Source organism: Schistocerca nitens, chromosome 1 (assembly GCF_023898315.1).
Source record: "Schistocerca nitens isolate TAMUIC-IGC-003100 chromosome 1, iqSchNite1.1, whole genome shotgun sequence".
Classification (NCBI taxonomy): domain Eukaryota; kingdom Metazoa; phylum Arthropoda; class Insecta; order Orthoptera; family Acrididae; genus Schistocerca; species Schistocerca nitens.
Window position 1 is genome coordinate 806,524,880 of NC_064614.1, and position 15,117 is coordinate 806,539,996.

The 15,117-nt window shown below is 46.4% G+C and overlaps 1 non-coding gene across 1 annotated transcript; it reads left to right on the forward strand.

The window, feature by feature from the left end:
- The first annotated feature begins 8,980 nt into the window (after positions 1 to 8,980).
- Positions 8,981 to 9,054, forward strand: Trnai-uau (transfer RNA isoleucine (anticodon UAU)). Its single transcript has one exon. It is a non-coding gene; the product is annotated as a tRNA-Ile (tRNA).
- The last annotated feature ends 6,063 nt before the right edge of the window (positions 9,055 to 15,117 follow it).

The window sequence follows — 15,117 nt, forward strand, 5'->3', positions numbered from 1 at the left end:
TGAAGCCATGTCTGTTCTCCCCTCTCCGTTTCCATAATTACATGGTTAAAGTAAACCCTGTTGACTAGAGAGATCATTTGTCATGAAGTATAACATGACAGCCCATGCTGTTACATAATAATGGGCAGTAACTATTCCAATAGATACATGGACCCGCGGGACTGCTACGGTCGCAGGTTCGAATCCTGCCTCGGGCATGGGTGTGTGTGATGTCCGTAGGTTAGTTAGGTTTAAGTAGTTCTAAGTTCTAGGGGACTTATGACCTAAGATGTTAAGTCCCATAGTGCTCAGAGCCATTTGAACCATTTTTTTAGATACATGGCTATTTGTTGAAATGCTGTAGTTAGTCAATAAATATCAATCAATCTAAATCCTCTCTATTTCCTCCCTTTATCATTAACAAGTTAAAGAATAGGTGAAACCTAAAGTATCCACACCTGCTAACAAAATGGAGAATAGGATTGATAAAATATCCCTTAGAGATGACAGGCAACCCAGACAAATTAGTCCCTACCTCAGTCGCATGCTGGTTTGACAAATAAAAATAAATAAAAGCACTCTGCTCTCTATTAAGACCTGAATAGGTGCCTTCTGTAGAGGTAAAAAAGATTGCCTTGTCCGCTGCCTTAAAATTTTTACCGCTAGGTTAAACCCACCCGCTAGAAATTATGAATACCCCAGCAGTAACCCGCAGGGGCCTGTAATTTCGTGGAGCACACGAATTTGTTAAACCAGTACTACAGAGGGTAACTTGCAGAAGCAGTAGGACACGATAAGTAACCGTAAACATCCTACCTGGTCGAAGTTCACTAGTACCACCGGTAGGTTGGTTACGTTGCAAAGTATGTAATCGAAGCAGACGTGGATCACACTAGCGAAGACATGGGCTGCTAATGGGGAAATCCATTGAGATAAGCGACTTTCAGAAAGGGCAGATCATTATTACCCAGAGCCTGTGAGTATCTCGAAAACGGCGAGGCTGGTTGAATATTTACGTGCTACTATCGTGAATACCTGCGGAAAGAAAAAGGACGACCACTAGGCGCTAAATTGTTGGGTGTCCACAATTCCCCACAGAAAGTGGGTTTCGGAGACTTGGCTGCTGTGCAAAGTGAGATAGATGGTAATCTGTGGCATCGCTGGCGAAAGAGCACAATGCTGGAGTACGCACAAGGTTTCCGGAGTGCAGTCCACCGCACGTTGTGGAACACAGAGCTCCGCAGCAGGCCACCCCTACGTGTTCACATGTTGACCCAACAGCATCGTCAGTCACGACTGCAGTGGGCACGGGACCGTCGGAATTCCACCATCGCTCAGTAGAAACGTGTCGGCTCTTAGGATGAATCACATTTTTGCCCCGTAGGTCGATGGTCATCTCCACAAAGACCGCCATCAATGTGAATGGCGGCTCGAAACATGAAGCGAGCCACGGACGCAGGCTGGTGGCAGTAGTACTGTGTTATGGGAGATATTCTCCTGCGCTTGCATGGGACTTGTGGTAGTAATCGAAGGTACGCTGAAGCTGCCTCCATTCATGGTTATCTTCCCTGACGGAGATGTCATCTTTCACCAGGATAACTGTCCCTGTCTCGGAACCAGAACCGTGGTACAGTGGTTTGAAGTGCATTATAGCGAACTCATGTTGATATTTGGTTGGTTGTTTTGGGATAGGGGACCAAACAGCGAAGTCACCGGTCCCATCGCATTAGGAATGGATCGAGAAGGAAGTCGGCCATACCCTTTCAAAGGAACCATCCCTGCATTAGCCTGACGCCATTAAGAGAAATTACGATTTAGAGAAATCAGGATGGTCGGGCGCGGGTTTGAACCGTCGTCCACCCGAATGCGAGTCCAGTGTGATAACCATTGCACCACATCGCTCGGTTATTGTTGATATCTCGGCGACCAAATTCGCTTATGTAAATCCTATGGAACCTATCTGGCTCGCTACTCGGCGGCAGAACCGCCTACGCAAATCAGCGGCCCGTTGTTTCCTGAGTTACGTGGCCTGTGCCTAGACATCTATAATCTATCCAAAATTACTTTAGGACTGACAGCGAGGCCGGCCGCGGTGGTCTAGCGGTTCTAGGCGCGCAGTCCGGAACCGCGCGACTGCTACGGTCGCAGGTTCGAATCCTGCCTCGGGCATGGATGTGTGTGATGTCCTCAGGTTAGTTAGGTTTAAGTAGTTCTAAGTTCTAGGGGACTGATGACCACAGATGTTAAGTCCCATAGTGCTCAGAACCATTTGAACCATTTTTTTGGACTGACAGCGATGACGGAAGTGGTAGGGGGGAAACCCCCCGCGGCATGCCCGGACCACTTTCCGCCAGCTACCTGCAGCTGCAGCAGATCCTCGAAGTTGCCAAACCTTTACCCCACACGACACTTCCTGCTTGCATTGGTCTTCAGTTGTCGCCAGCTTACTATCCTGTGTGCCGTTGTTACCGTTATTAGTTATTACTGTTATTCGTTGCTTCCGTTATTCGTTGCTTCCGTTATTCGTTGTGTGGCACTCAACGATGTCAGCGGAAGTTCGTCGAAAATTATGAGTGGAAAAGTTCGATGTCGTCCTCTTGAGCATGGGATTGGCATGCGAGTGCAGTGAGGAGTGTGTTACGTGCCTAGTTTGATAATTAAAACCTTAGTGGTGGCCCTCCGCTTTCTGTTACCAAAGTGATCGACATAACTGTTGCAGCTTTGAGTACAAACAAAGCCTGTGAAGGAAATGTTCGACAAACAAAAGGAAACTGAAGAACCATCCAACTTAGCACCACTGAAAAAAAAAATGCCCTATGGGTAGCCGGATTACTAATACCGATTCCTTTGCAGAGGATGCGATTCGTTGTCATAATTACGATTATTTTCGAAGGAAGGGACATCCGACGTCTGGAAGTTGCTGGTCACACTTAAAGAATCAGGACTTTCAAGGTAGTCGCTTACCCTTGTCTACAGTTTTACACAACCTTTACTTTCACTATGGACATTTCTGTGGCCAGAAGATGCAACGAAGAGGAAGGCTGTAGATGCGTGGCGATGTCAATTTTTAAGGGACATCTATAGCATAAATATCGACGAAGTGGTTTTACTTGACGAAATGTGTGTCAGTTCTGGTCACGTTGTCAAGCATAGATGGACAGACGACACAGCTAAAGGATCAATGGCAGACTTATTCTTCTTCGTGCAGGCACCTCGCAGGGTTTTCTCCAAAACAGTATCCTGCTTTTTAAATAAAAGAAAACAGGAGATTTTCACGAAGAAATGAACCACTTTACATTTACAAAGTTGTTTCGAGGATTCACTAATACGAAATCATGAAAAACAGTCAACAGTTGTAAGGGATAATGCTCATTACGTTCAGTTGTCGTTGACAAGGTGCCTACCATGTCGAACCGAAAGGAGGAAATTATTGATTGGTTTCAGCTTCGTAACGTCGATGTAAGTGATGAACTTAAAAAAGGTGGAACTTACGGAAAAAATATCTTTCCATAAGCCACAGATGCTCATATACGAAATCGACAAACTGGCAAAAAAGCATGGGCATACAGTCGCTAGGCTGCCACCTTACCACTGTCATTTCAACCCAGTAGAGTTAATATGAGCCCAAAGTAAAGGCTACGTTGCCAGGAATAATAATAAATTTAACCTCTCTGCAGTTAAAGCCCTCGCAAGAGAAGCTGTCACGAACGTCACCGCTGAAGATTGCAAGAAAGCCGTCAAACATGCACGGAGCATCTTGGAAAGGGCATGGCAGAATAAAGCGCTTTGGGAGAACTGAGTGGAGAAGATGATAATTTCATTGAATGACGTGACTCTGACAGCGACAGCGATAGTCGAGCTCCACGAATCTGTCACAGTGACGAGAGTGACATCAGTGGAGTTTTTCCATCATCCCCGTAGAAAGGTAGCACACGCGTTTTCAACTACATGTTTGGCGTGCGCAGTGTACACCTGCAAGTACCTACATGACAAAACAATATCGTCGTAAGTTTTGAAATTTTAATAACAAGGCCCTAATAGCAACTAATTTCAAAGGAAGTTCATCTCAGGAATTCAGTATGCACCAGACAAAGTAAACACTACTGTTTACGATATAATTGATGTAATACAGAGGCCTTGCTATTTGTATTGCTTTTGTTCTTTCTAAACAATATACGTTGGCCTATTTAAGATTCCCATCCTGATAAACACGCTTCATCAGATTTTTGGTTGCTTTAGAATTAAGTAGGCGGATTAGACAAATTAATAACAGTTTCATTACAAGCGTATAGCGAGCTGTTTCTCGTGCCGAAACCGTACGGTCGCCCAATTCGTCGTTGATGCGCGAGCGGACCATTGTGCGTCATATTTAACAAATTATCTCGCATTAGAGATCTCCGAAAGAGTTGTAATTTCGAACGTATGAATATATGATGTATTCTTAAGAGTTAATTCGCACCTAATTTCAATGACAAAAAAGTTTCCCGCATGTCGAAAATTCGGTAACGTCGTGAGAAAACGTACTTTCGTAAACTGTCCTAATATCGTCTTAATACTTTGTTGCCGCAGGTAAAACTAAAATCAAAGCTTAGTGTAACTCTTTCAAAACGCACTGATTCAATTTCCGTGTTTATAAACGGAATAGTTAGCCTGTTTGAGCGAGCTGAATGAAATGTAGGATTCCGCGTGTGTTCCATGCACGACGTGGCATCTCTGTACCGCGCCTCCAAGTGCTCCTGCCGAAGTGTCAGTCCTGAAGTAATTTTGGACAGACTACAATGTCACATACCTTCACAAACCTACCAACAAACTGACGAATCCCTGATATGTAGAATCAGTGATGTATTTCGTTCCAAAGACGGACAAACAAGCAATTAAGCAGGTGGTCATAATGTTTTGGCTCATCAGTGTAGTTGGTATGTCGGTGTCTTCTCTTGGCTTCTCAGGTGATTCCAGAGTTAACAGCGGATGCTTTGTATCAATATTGCGGCCAGTAGGTTTGTAATGCTTTTAGAAAGTCTTTATTCTGCCGTTAGCTAGCTTTTTCAGCCACTGAAGTCTCAGCTTCAAGACGTCGCTGGGATCCTGGCGCTGATGGAAATACACTCACGCTCATAAATTAAGGATAATTGCAGAATGTGGTGTCACACAACGTGGCACTACACAAAACTGGCGCTAACAGCATAGGCACATAGGGAACACACACGACACAGATCTGTAAATCCACGGTATTGGTGATAAGTTGAGAAAACCGTCCCGAAACACATGTGCTACAAAACGCCACTGTTTCCTGCGCATGTACCCCGACATCAGTATGGGATATGATCACTATGCACACGTACACAGGCCGCACAACTGGTTGGCATACTCTGGATCAGGTGGTCGAGCAGCTGCTGGGGTTTAGCCTCCAATTCTTGCACCAGTGCCTGTCGGAGCTCCTGAAGTGTTCTAGGGGTTTGAAGACGTGCAGCGATACGTCGACCGAGAGCATCCCAGACGTGCTCGATGGGATTAGGTCTGGAGAACAGGCAGGCCACTCCATTAGCCTGATGTCTTCTGTTTCAAGGTACTCCTCCACGATGGCAGCTCGGTGAGGCCGTGCGTTATCATCCATCAGGAGGAAGGTGGGACCCACTGCACCCCTGAAAAGGCGGACATACTGGTGAAAAATGACGTCCCGATACACTTGACCTGTTACAGTTCCTCTGTCAAAGACATGCAGGAGTGTACATGCACCAATCATAATCCCACCCCACACCATCAAACCACGACCACCATACAAGTCCATTTCAAGAACATTAAGGGGTTGCTATCTGGTTCCTGGTGCCAGATGAAAGCCGGGCGAGAATCACTGTTCAGACTATACCTGGACTCGTCCGTGAACATAACCTGGGACCACTGTTACAATGACCATGTATTGTGTTCTTGACACCAGGCTTTTCGGGTTCTCCTGTGACCAGGGGTCAGTGGAATGCACATTGCAGGTCTTCTGGCGTATAAGCCATGTCTGTTCATTCGTCTGTAGACTGTGTGTCTGGAGACAACTTTTCCAGTGGCTGCGGTAAGGTCCCAAGCAAGGCTACCTGCAGTACTCTGTGGCCGTCTGCGGGCACTGATGGTGAGATATCGGTCTTCTTGTGGTGTTGTACACTGTGGACGACCCGTACTGTAGCGCCTGGACACGTTTCCTATCTGCTGTAATCATTGCCATAATCTTGAGATCACACCTTGTGGCACACGACCTGCTGTGTTTGAGCAGCCTCCAATCGCCCTAGTATTCTACCCCTCATAACGTCATCAATATAAGTTCTTTGAGCCATTTTCAACACACAGTTACCATTAGCACGTCTGAAAACGTCTGCACATTTACTCGCTGCACTGTACTCTGACATACACCAACACACCTCTGCGTATGTGGACTGCTGTCAGCGCCACAGTGCGACGACCGCAGGTCAGATGCACTGCATGGTCATACACCGAGGTGATTTAAACCTGCTGACATCCCACCAGAGCCTTGTTTCACCATGTATCAGCATTATCGTTAATTTATGAGCGTGAGTGTAGATTTAAATACACCTTGTAAACACCGTCGACTGACCCTGGGAGGCCCTTCGGTACTGACCGACCGCCACGTCATCCTACTCCAATGGCGTCATTGGATGCAGTATGGAGTGACGTGTGGTCAGCACACTGCTCTTCCAGCCGTTGTCAGTTTACATGTCGTGGAGCCATATTACGCGGTCGAGTAGTTGACATCGTGAGGCTGAGTGCATCCCGTTCTAGTACTTCCATCAAGGAAAAATTCATTGCAGTACTCGGAATCGAATCTTGGTGTTTCGCATAGCAGTCAAAAGTGCTGATCACTCAGGTGCAAAGGCGGACAGTTAAATACACTACCTGACATTAGATGAGAAGTACCCAGAAGGGGAGGAGGAAACGAAACAAAACTTCACAGGCTTATGTTATTGCAGTCATTACAGTGTCGAATCAAACTGACAAAGAACTTACCCATATCAGCACACTTATCACTATGCAGTTGTACCCCTCTGGCCTATTTACACGCAGTGATTCGGTTGGAAATGGTGTCATAAAGCCGTTGTACATCGTCTGATTTTATTCCTGCCGTATAAGCGACATCAGCGCAGTAACTGCTGTGATGCTTGAACTAAAACCTGAGACAAGAGGCGATCGAAATTTCAAACAATTCCGACGGATGGCAGAGCGGCTGTGAAACGCCAAAAAAGCGTCTACATACAGGTTGACAATTATTGAACGATATGAAATAAAATCGTCGTAACTTCTGAACGGTTTGCGTGACAGCGTTCAAACTGCACCGTTGGCCGCGGAGCATGATAGAAATTAGTACGCGCATGCATGGTTTGGTATAGTGACGAGGCCCACTTTCATTTCGATGGGTTCGTCAATAAGCAAAAGTTGGGCATTTGGGGGACTGTATGGGTGCAATGTCCAGTCACGGAATAATCGGTGCGCCGGCCGCGGTGGCCGTGCGGTTCTGGCGCTGCAGTCCGGAACCGCGGGGCTGCTACGGTCGCAGGTTCGAATCCTGCCTCGGGCATGGGTGTGTGTGATGTCCTTAGGTTAGTTAGGTTTAAGTAGTTCTAAGTTCTAGGGGACTTTTGACCTAAGATGTTGAGTCCCATAGTGCTCAGAGCCATTTGAACCATTTTTGAATAATCGGTGCGATATTCCTTGATAGCACGGTGGCTACCGAACGGTACATGAAGATTTTGGAAGATGATTTCATCCACATTATCCAAAGCGACCCTGATTTCGATAAGATGTGGTTCATGCAAGACAGAGCTCGACCCCATCGAAGAAAATGTTTGATGTCTTGGAGGAGCACTCTGAGGACCATATTCTGGTTCTGGGGTACCCAGAGACGATAGGCATGGGCCTCGATTGGCCGCCATATTCTCCGGATCTGAACACAGGCGACTCCTTTTTGTGGGGCTATATTAACGACAAGGTCTACCGCAATAACCTCAAAACCGTTCCTGAGCTGAAAACAGCCATTCAGAAGGTCATCGAGAGCATCGATGTTCCGACACTTCAGCGGGTCACGCAGAATTTCGCTATTCGTCTGCGCCTCGCCATCGCATGGCAGGCATATCGAACGTGTCATAACCTAAATTGGAATATCTGTAATGATTTTTACATGTTGAATAAAGTGTGTGCATGCCGTAGTTTGAAACTAATTTAGGTTTATTTTCCCCATGTGGTTCAATAATTGTCACCCTGAACGTCATTCGCTGGACGTATTGTAATTGAGACTTGGTATTATCAGTACAAACCTACAACAAAACGATGTCTGCCCCCTCCCTCCTCGTGAATTCAATCACAGCACGTTCATCGTAAGATTGTCTTTTGTAGATGTTATTTTGATGGTTCACTGCAGCTCTAACCAATATCATGGTATCCTCATTCAGCAGACCTTAATCTCTTAGAGCTGTGGCTGTGAGGACATTTAAATAAATTATACGGATATGGATATGGTGTTTGTTCTTTCGGACATGTCTGAAAGAACGGAAACCATTGCTGACCTGCAGCCGTCTAGAACGAAATTAGAATTATATTAATACCTTCAGCTGCTAACGGGCGTTGATATATATATCAACGGGGACAGGTGAAATTGTGTGCCCCGACCGGGTCTCGAACCCGGGATCTCCTGCTTACATGGTAGACTCTCTATCCATCTGAGCCACCGAGGGCACAGAGGATAGCGCTAATGCAGGGACTATCTCGCGCATCATATCCATATAAGTGTATAGTTCTGGCAACAGCGGCCATAACCTTTTTCTTCTGTGCGGATGCACACATATTCCCCGAACTCATACGGGACTTGGTACGAATGTCTTCCATAAGTAATGAGTGCGTTGGGGTGGGACACTAGAGAATGTAGTGTGTGGACATACAAGGTGAGAATGTGGGTCTCGCGGGAGGCGCGCGCGAGGTAGTCCCTGCAGTGGCGCTGTCCTCTGTTCCCTCGGTGGCTCAGATGGATAGAGCGTCTGCCATATAAGCAGGAGATCCCGGGTTCGAGTCCCGGTCGGGGCACACATTTTCACCTGTCCTCGTTGATATATATCAACGCCCGTTAGCAGCTGAAGGTATTAATATAATTCTAATTTCGTTTAAAGGCATTGGTGAATTCCATACCCGTCGTGAATGAGCGCATATTACAAGAGAACGTGACGCAAGCATTTATGAAATCAGTTGGCTGCCAGGTATGTTCGCACGAGTTAGTGTTCTCTAAGGAGAGATGAAGAATGTGTAAGAATGAGTGCTAAGCACATTGGGCACCTCATATAACGGTAAGGCAGATCACTAGCACAGGAAAGGATGGCACTGATCTCAAAAAGTATTTGTTTCCGAACATCGGCTTATTGGATATTTTTTCTTGGTTGGATCAATACTATCTCCTGCAATAATAGGCGGCATTTTTAAAAAAGTGCACAATATGCCTGAAATTCCATTAGTTATACACCCGACGGGCAAATAAAAAATAAGCCAGGTCGAGCTGTTTAACGCAAGTTATCCAGTGAAACACACAGTAATTACCAGATAAAGGAGAAACAGCTATTAGTTACGTTTCCTCCTGCTCCTTCAATAACAGTGAAAACTAGTGGTTTTCTTTCTTTTGACAGACGTGGTGTGCCCAATATATATGCGGAATACTGTACAATCCATGCGATGCAGTATAAAATGAGCAGATATGTACGTCGCACAGCGAAGATAGCTCGGACTAAGAGTGTACATTGTTTCCCGACTTTAACAAAACTGCGCCCAAGGCTGGAGAGCGTCGATTTATTTCTGGTCTGCTGCCAACCTGCTAATGGGAAACAAAAAGGAAAAGAAACAGTGGGCCGCTAGCCTCGGCTTGTCTCATTCTTCCCGCTTGGCGGCAGTCGGATAAATTCGGAGTTCCTGCCTCAGTGCACCCCATTTAAGCTAGAGCAAGCGCTTTTTTCCCCCGGTAGCAACTTTTAGGAGTTTCGTGGAACCAGCGGAACAGGCAACCCGTCAGCTTGGCAGATAAACTGGGGGGCGGCGGCCGGAACACAACAGGTGCCTCCGAGGTCTCCAGCTGCCCAGATCGAGGGCTCCCAGCAAAAAGCGCCAGGAAGCGCATAGTCCTCTCAGAACACAGTCGTAATCATTTCGCTACAGTATCAGCGGAACATCGGGCAGCATCGGATTCGAAAGCTATTCCGAAATTATAATATTTTCTGAAGGCTATGTTGGAACATGCTTCACATTAAACAATACTACAATACTTTGAAATTTAGTTCTTTTACGGTGTTAAATTTTTTGCGTCCCAATAAGACGTTATGTTGAAATCGCACTGGGTCTCAGCAGTTGTGCGTGCTGTCTACCTACCTCACTCACGACTTCAACATCGAAATAGTAGACGAGCTGGTGCATTGCTCGTTATACTTTGATTTAAGCAAATAAAATCAAAATCTCCGAAGCGGGAGCACCTGCATTGCAACGGAGATACCGTCACAGTGAGGCAACAATTTAGACAAGCAGGTAACTAACTGTATTTATTATTTTCCTGTGGCCTACTAAGGATTATTTGTAGGACATTCGGGTTTATAACTGAAAAGCAAGAATGTACTGAAGAATATCGGTTTATTGTGAACAAAGCTCTACAAGAATGAAAGAAAGAGATTACTAAGCAGTTACTATCGCGAGAATAATCAGTTCTCTGAACATCAACGGCAAACAGTGGCTCACTGGAAGCTTATTTGTCCCTTAACGTACCCCTAACACACAAGAAGATTGCTTGGCAAGCGTAGCAAACTTTTGTAATTTGCACAGCTTGCAAATGCCAAGTAATCGAGTGCAAGACTCACGAAATAAGACGAGTAATCAAGCATCCCAAGTTTCGCTGCAATCCTGCAAACTGTGAGCTGCTCAGGTAACAGACAGTGCTAATTGCGAAACGTGAAACTTACTTAGAATTGAGTGAACTTGTGCCCCAACGTGCAACGCAGCACTGAATGCAAAATGGGCGAGAGGACCGCCGAAAATAGCTGCCACCGATGTCAGGACAGGGTCAAATGACCTCTCCACGGCAAGTCCCCAAATGGAATCTTCGTCTCCTCCTAACTCTCTAACTCTAGAAAAATTCAATTTGGAGGTGAGGATCTCCAGGTATTGCCACTCCAACCAGCGAGATCGTCTCTTTCTTCTCCAGAATACAAGGGTGCCCTGCACAAATTTATCATTCTCAGCTTACTGAATGTGTTTCAGTCTGCAGAAGGTTGGTATTGACTCCCTGCCAGGTTCCACTCATTGGTCAAGTCCTTCGCGCCAAAGCACGGTGTCAGACAGGATTCATATGATTGCATAACAAACTTTTGTAGGGAAGGTAAGGAGATTTCCCACCGTGGGCTAGCGGTACCATATTGTTCTCTTCTGCGTTCTGTGTACTGGAAGGTGCATTCGTTACACATGACAATTGTCTGGGGGCTAGTCGGCAACTACTTTCAAAGGAGAAAGCCGACATTCGTAGCCAAAATCGAAGGCGAGGGTCTTTCTAAATGCTTCTACGAAAAGCAGAACCCATGACTCAGGTCATCTTCCATCTTAGCCTCCCGTGGTCACGCGAGAATAACTATGCGACCATTCATCCTGCTCGCTTTCCACCAAGATTAACTGAAACCTTTCTCCATAGTTAGTCAGCCTTGTGTTTTTCTCACACATAATCAAAAATGAATAAATAAAAAGATAAATATCACTTAGCGGCATACAAGGGTACGAGTGCAGTGTCACAACTTTTCTCAGGAAAAACTTTCAATAGCCAAGACCACATAAATTAGTCCTTATTGTTCACAACTGGTTTCGATAGTGGTAGCTGTCATCTTCTGGTCTGTAACATAATGCATATACATCGAAGATATCTTGTCAGAATTTTTGAAAAAATATTTGAGAAAAAATTTTTGATTGGTTTAGCAAATTCGGAACTGGAAATGTACATTTACATACCTTCAAAAAATTTTCCTTATAAAACGTGTTCCATTGTGAGCTAGTTCCTCATGCCATGTTGTCATGATGGTGGATAAAACACACCACATTATACAGAGGTTTGTGGACAGTAAAATCATTTACAGTTAAAAAGCACCATGTACATACACATAGGCATATTCGCAGGTGTATTACTCATAGAAGATTGTTAAGTCTCAAAACGCAAGAAGTAAAGTAAAATGCACATCCGTTTATGTTTACATGACGTGTTATGTATGTCTTGGATCCACCTCAGGCGAAGTATACGTTGCAACTGGATGACAGTAAGGCAAAGATAAGGCGTGGACAATGTTACAGCCGCTATATCATTCTTACGTAGGTCTTACAAAAACAGAGCGTAAATTATTCTCTTTCCACAATTAAAATGACAGCCTTTTGTGAATAATCTAAAATGTATTGTTTGTAAATATTCTATAGATTGACAGTGTCTGCTGAACCTGCGCAACCCCTTCCCCCCTTCCCGCTAGGCCCATAAGCTGCACAATATTCATTATTCCTGAGTTCGTGTCACGTTCGTGCTATATCCCCCCTACGCATCGTTTAGAATTCCTGTCGTGCATTTGGTGTCTTATGGATGCGTCAGGCATCTTACATGTTGTGGTTTTGCTGTTGACACGCACATGCTACAATCTTTTTTTTTATTTTTATTTTATTTATTTATTTTTTTATTGAATTTCGTTTTCCCTTCAGGTGGGGGGAAGGGTGGGAGCAGGCTGGCAGCAGCGTCATATGCCGCTCTGGTGCCTACAGAAGAGTTAAAAACATAATGAGTAGATACCAAACAATAAAAAAGGCGATAAAACGGTGACTGTTTAAAACTGTAAAGTTGCGGAAGTAAAAATATAAAAACAAAGGGTTGGTGATGCTGATTAAAACACGTAGTAATTAGACAGGCACAATTAAAAAACATGGCGACAGCCTGGTTTCTGTTCGCAACAGTTAAAAACACACCTAGCGACAGTATGGGGGCTGTTCGCAACACTTATAAATGGGACGCACAACACTGAACACCCAATGCTACAATGACACAGAAACATACTGTAGCTGAGTAAATACCAAAACCTGTCTGTGAAGGGCATTGTAATAAGAACTTTTGAAGGATACTATAAAAAGGTAAAAACTGTTTTGTATACAGAAAACAGTTAAGTTTTTTGATCAACTATGTTTAAAAATTATTCACAAAAGTCTGTAATTTAAAATGTGTAAAGAGAATAATTTACGCTCGGATTTTAAGTAAGAGCCATCTACTGGCTGTAATTATGCATACGCCTTATTTCTGCCTCACTGTCATCCAGGTGTACCGTGTACTTCGTACGAGGTGGACCCCCAGCGCACCAGTATGCATTATTTACTGTGTGCCGTGCGTTTTAAGAATTAACAATCCTCTATGAGTGCTGTATTTGCGAACATGATCACATGTACACGGTGCTTTTTAACTAAAAATGCTCTTATTCTCCACAAACCTGTGTATACAGTGCCATATTTCATCCACCATAACGACAAAATGGTCCATCTCCGGCAGTAATCCGGAAGGATACCGCCCTTCGATTGGCCTTTTGGTTCTAATCGAAGTGTTAGGTATATTGCAGGTGCCAGCCATCCTGCAGCGGTCCAGCCAGCAGCCAGCAGCCAGCAGCGGTCCCAGCCAGCAGCCAGCAGCCTGCAGCCAGCGTCCAGCAGCGGTCCCAGCCAGCGTCCAGCAGCCAGTAGCGGTTCCTGCCAGCAGCCAGCAGCCAGCAGCGGTTCCTGCCAGCGTCCAGCAGCGGTTCCTGCCAGCAGCCAGCGTCCAGCAGCGGTCCCAGCCAGCAGCCAGCAGAGGTTCCTGCCAGCAGCCAGCAGTGGTTCCTGCCAGCAGCCAGCAGCAGTTCCTGCCAGTGTCCAGCAGCGGTTCCTGCCAGCAGCCAGTGTCCAGCAGCGGTCCCAGCCCACAGCCAGCAGCGGTTCCTGCCAGCGTCCAGCAGCGGTCCCAGCCAGCAGCGGTTCCTGTCGCCCCATCTGGACGCCCCCACCCCTCCCGGCAATTCCCTTCGCCCACCCCCTACCGCTGAGGAAATCATCAGATTCCTCACCATCGGGAATGTTCATCCTTTTCAGCGCCCCCACACCCTCCAACAGATATCCCTCACCGCCCGTTCCGTTTTCCAACTAAAAATGTACGCCACCTACTCCAACAACCAGGCCCATTTCACCTTCTCCCGTCTTGACACCCTCATCTAAATCCCTGTCATGGCGCGACAGCACCGTATCCTTTTCAACAATATCCGCTCCCTTCCCGCCAACAAGAACCTCTTCCTGCACACCCTTGCCACCCGCCACGTGGATGCCTTCCTCCTCAATGAAACCTTCCTCCAACTCCACCACACCGGCCACACTTCGCTCTACCTCCTCCACCGCTCCGATAACCCCTCCCGATTGCGCGTGGCGGAGTTGCCATTGGTCACCACCGCCAGATCCCTGTTCGGCTCCAACCTCTCCTTCCCGACCCCACCGAACACCTGATCCTTAGTCTCTTCTTCCCTGGCCTTACCGTGTCCTGCACCACCATCTATGTCCGCCCGAACGCCCCTATTCCCTTCGACTTGCTCTCCCACATGGACCTTACCTTATCCTCCTACGTGATCGCTGCCGACCTCAACATCCATAGTCGTTCCGCCGCCCAGTTACGGCGGTGGCATCGGTTCCTCTCCTCTCTTCAAGGCGACCTCATCCCCATCCCCCAGCACACCCGTCCCGAATCCAACTCCACTCCCGATGTTATCCTTTCCTTCCCCAACCTCCTTGGTCGCATAACGGTGGATGTCCTGGAGCCTATTGTAGCGACCATATCCCTGTCCCCCTCACCGTTTCAACGGTCGTCGCCCCCACCCCAACGCTCGTAATGACCCTCCCCCTAAGTGCGTCCATGACTATTCCCGTGCCAACTGGAATGCCTACTGGGATATCCTCTCCACCCAGGTCGATAGCCACCCCTTATCCTACAACCTCCCTGACGATGTAACCCATGCCACCTCCTTTCTCCAGCAGATCTTGTCTGAGGCCGTGGAGGCCCATGTCCCTACTGTCACCATCCACCCCCACCGTCCTCCC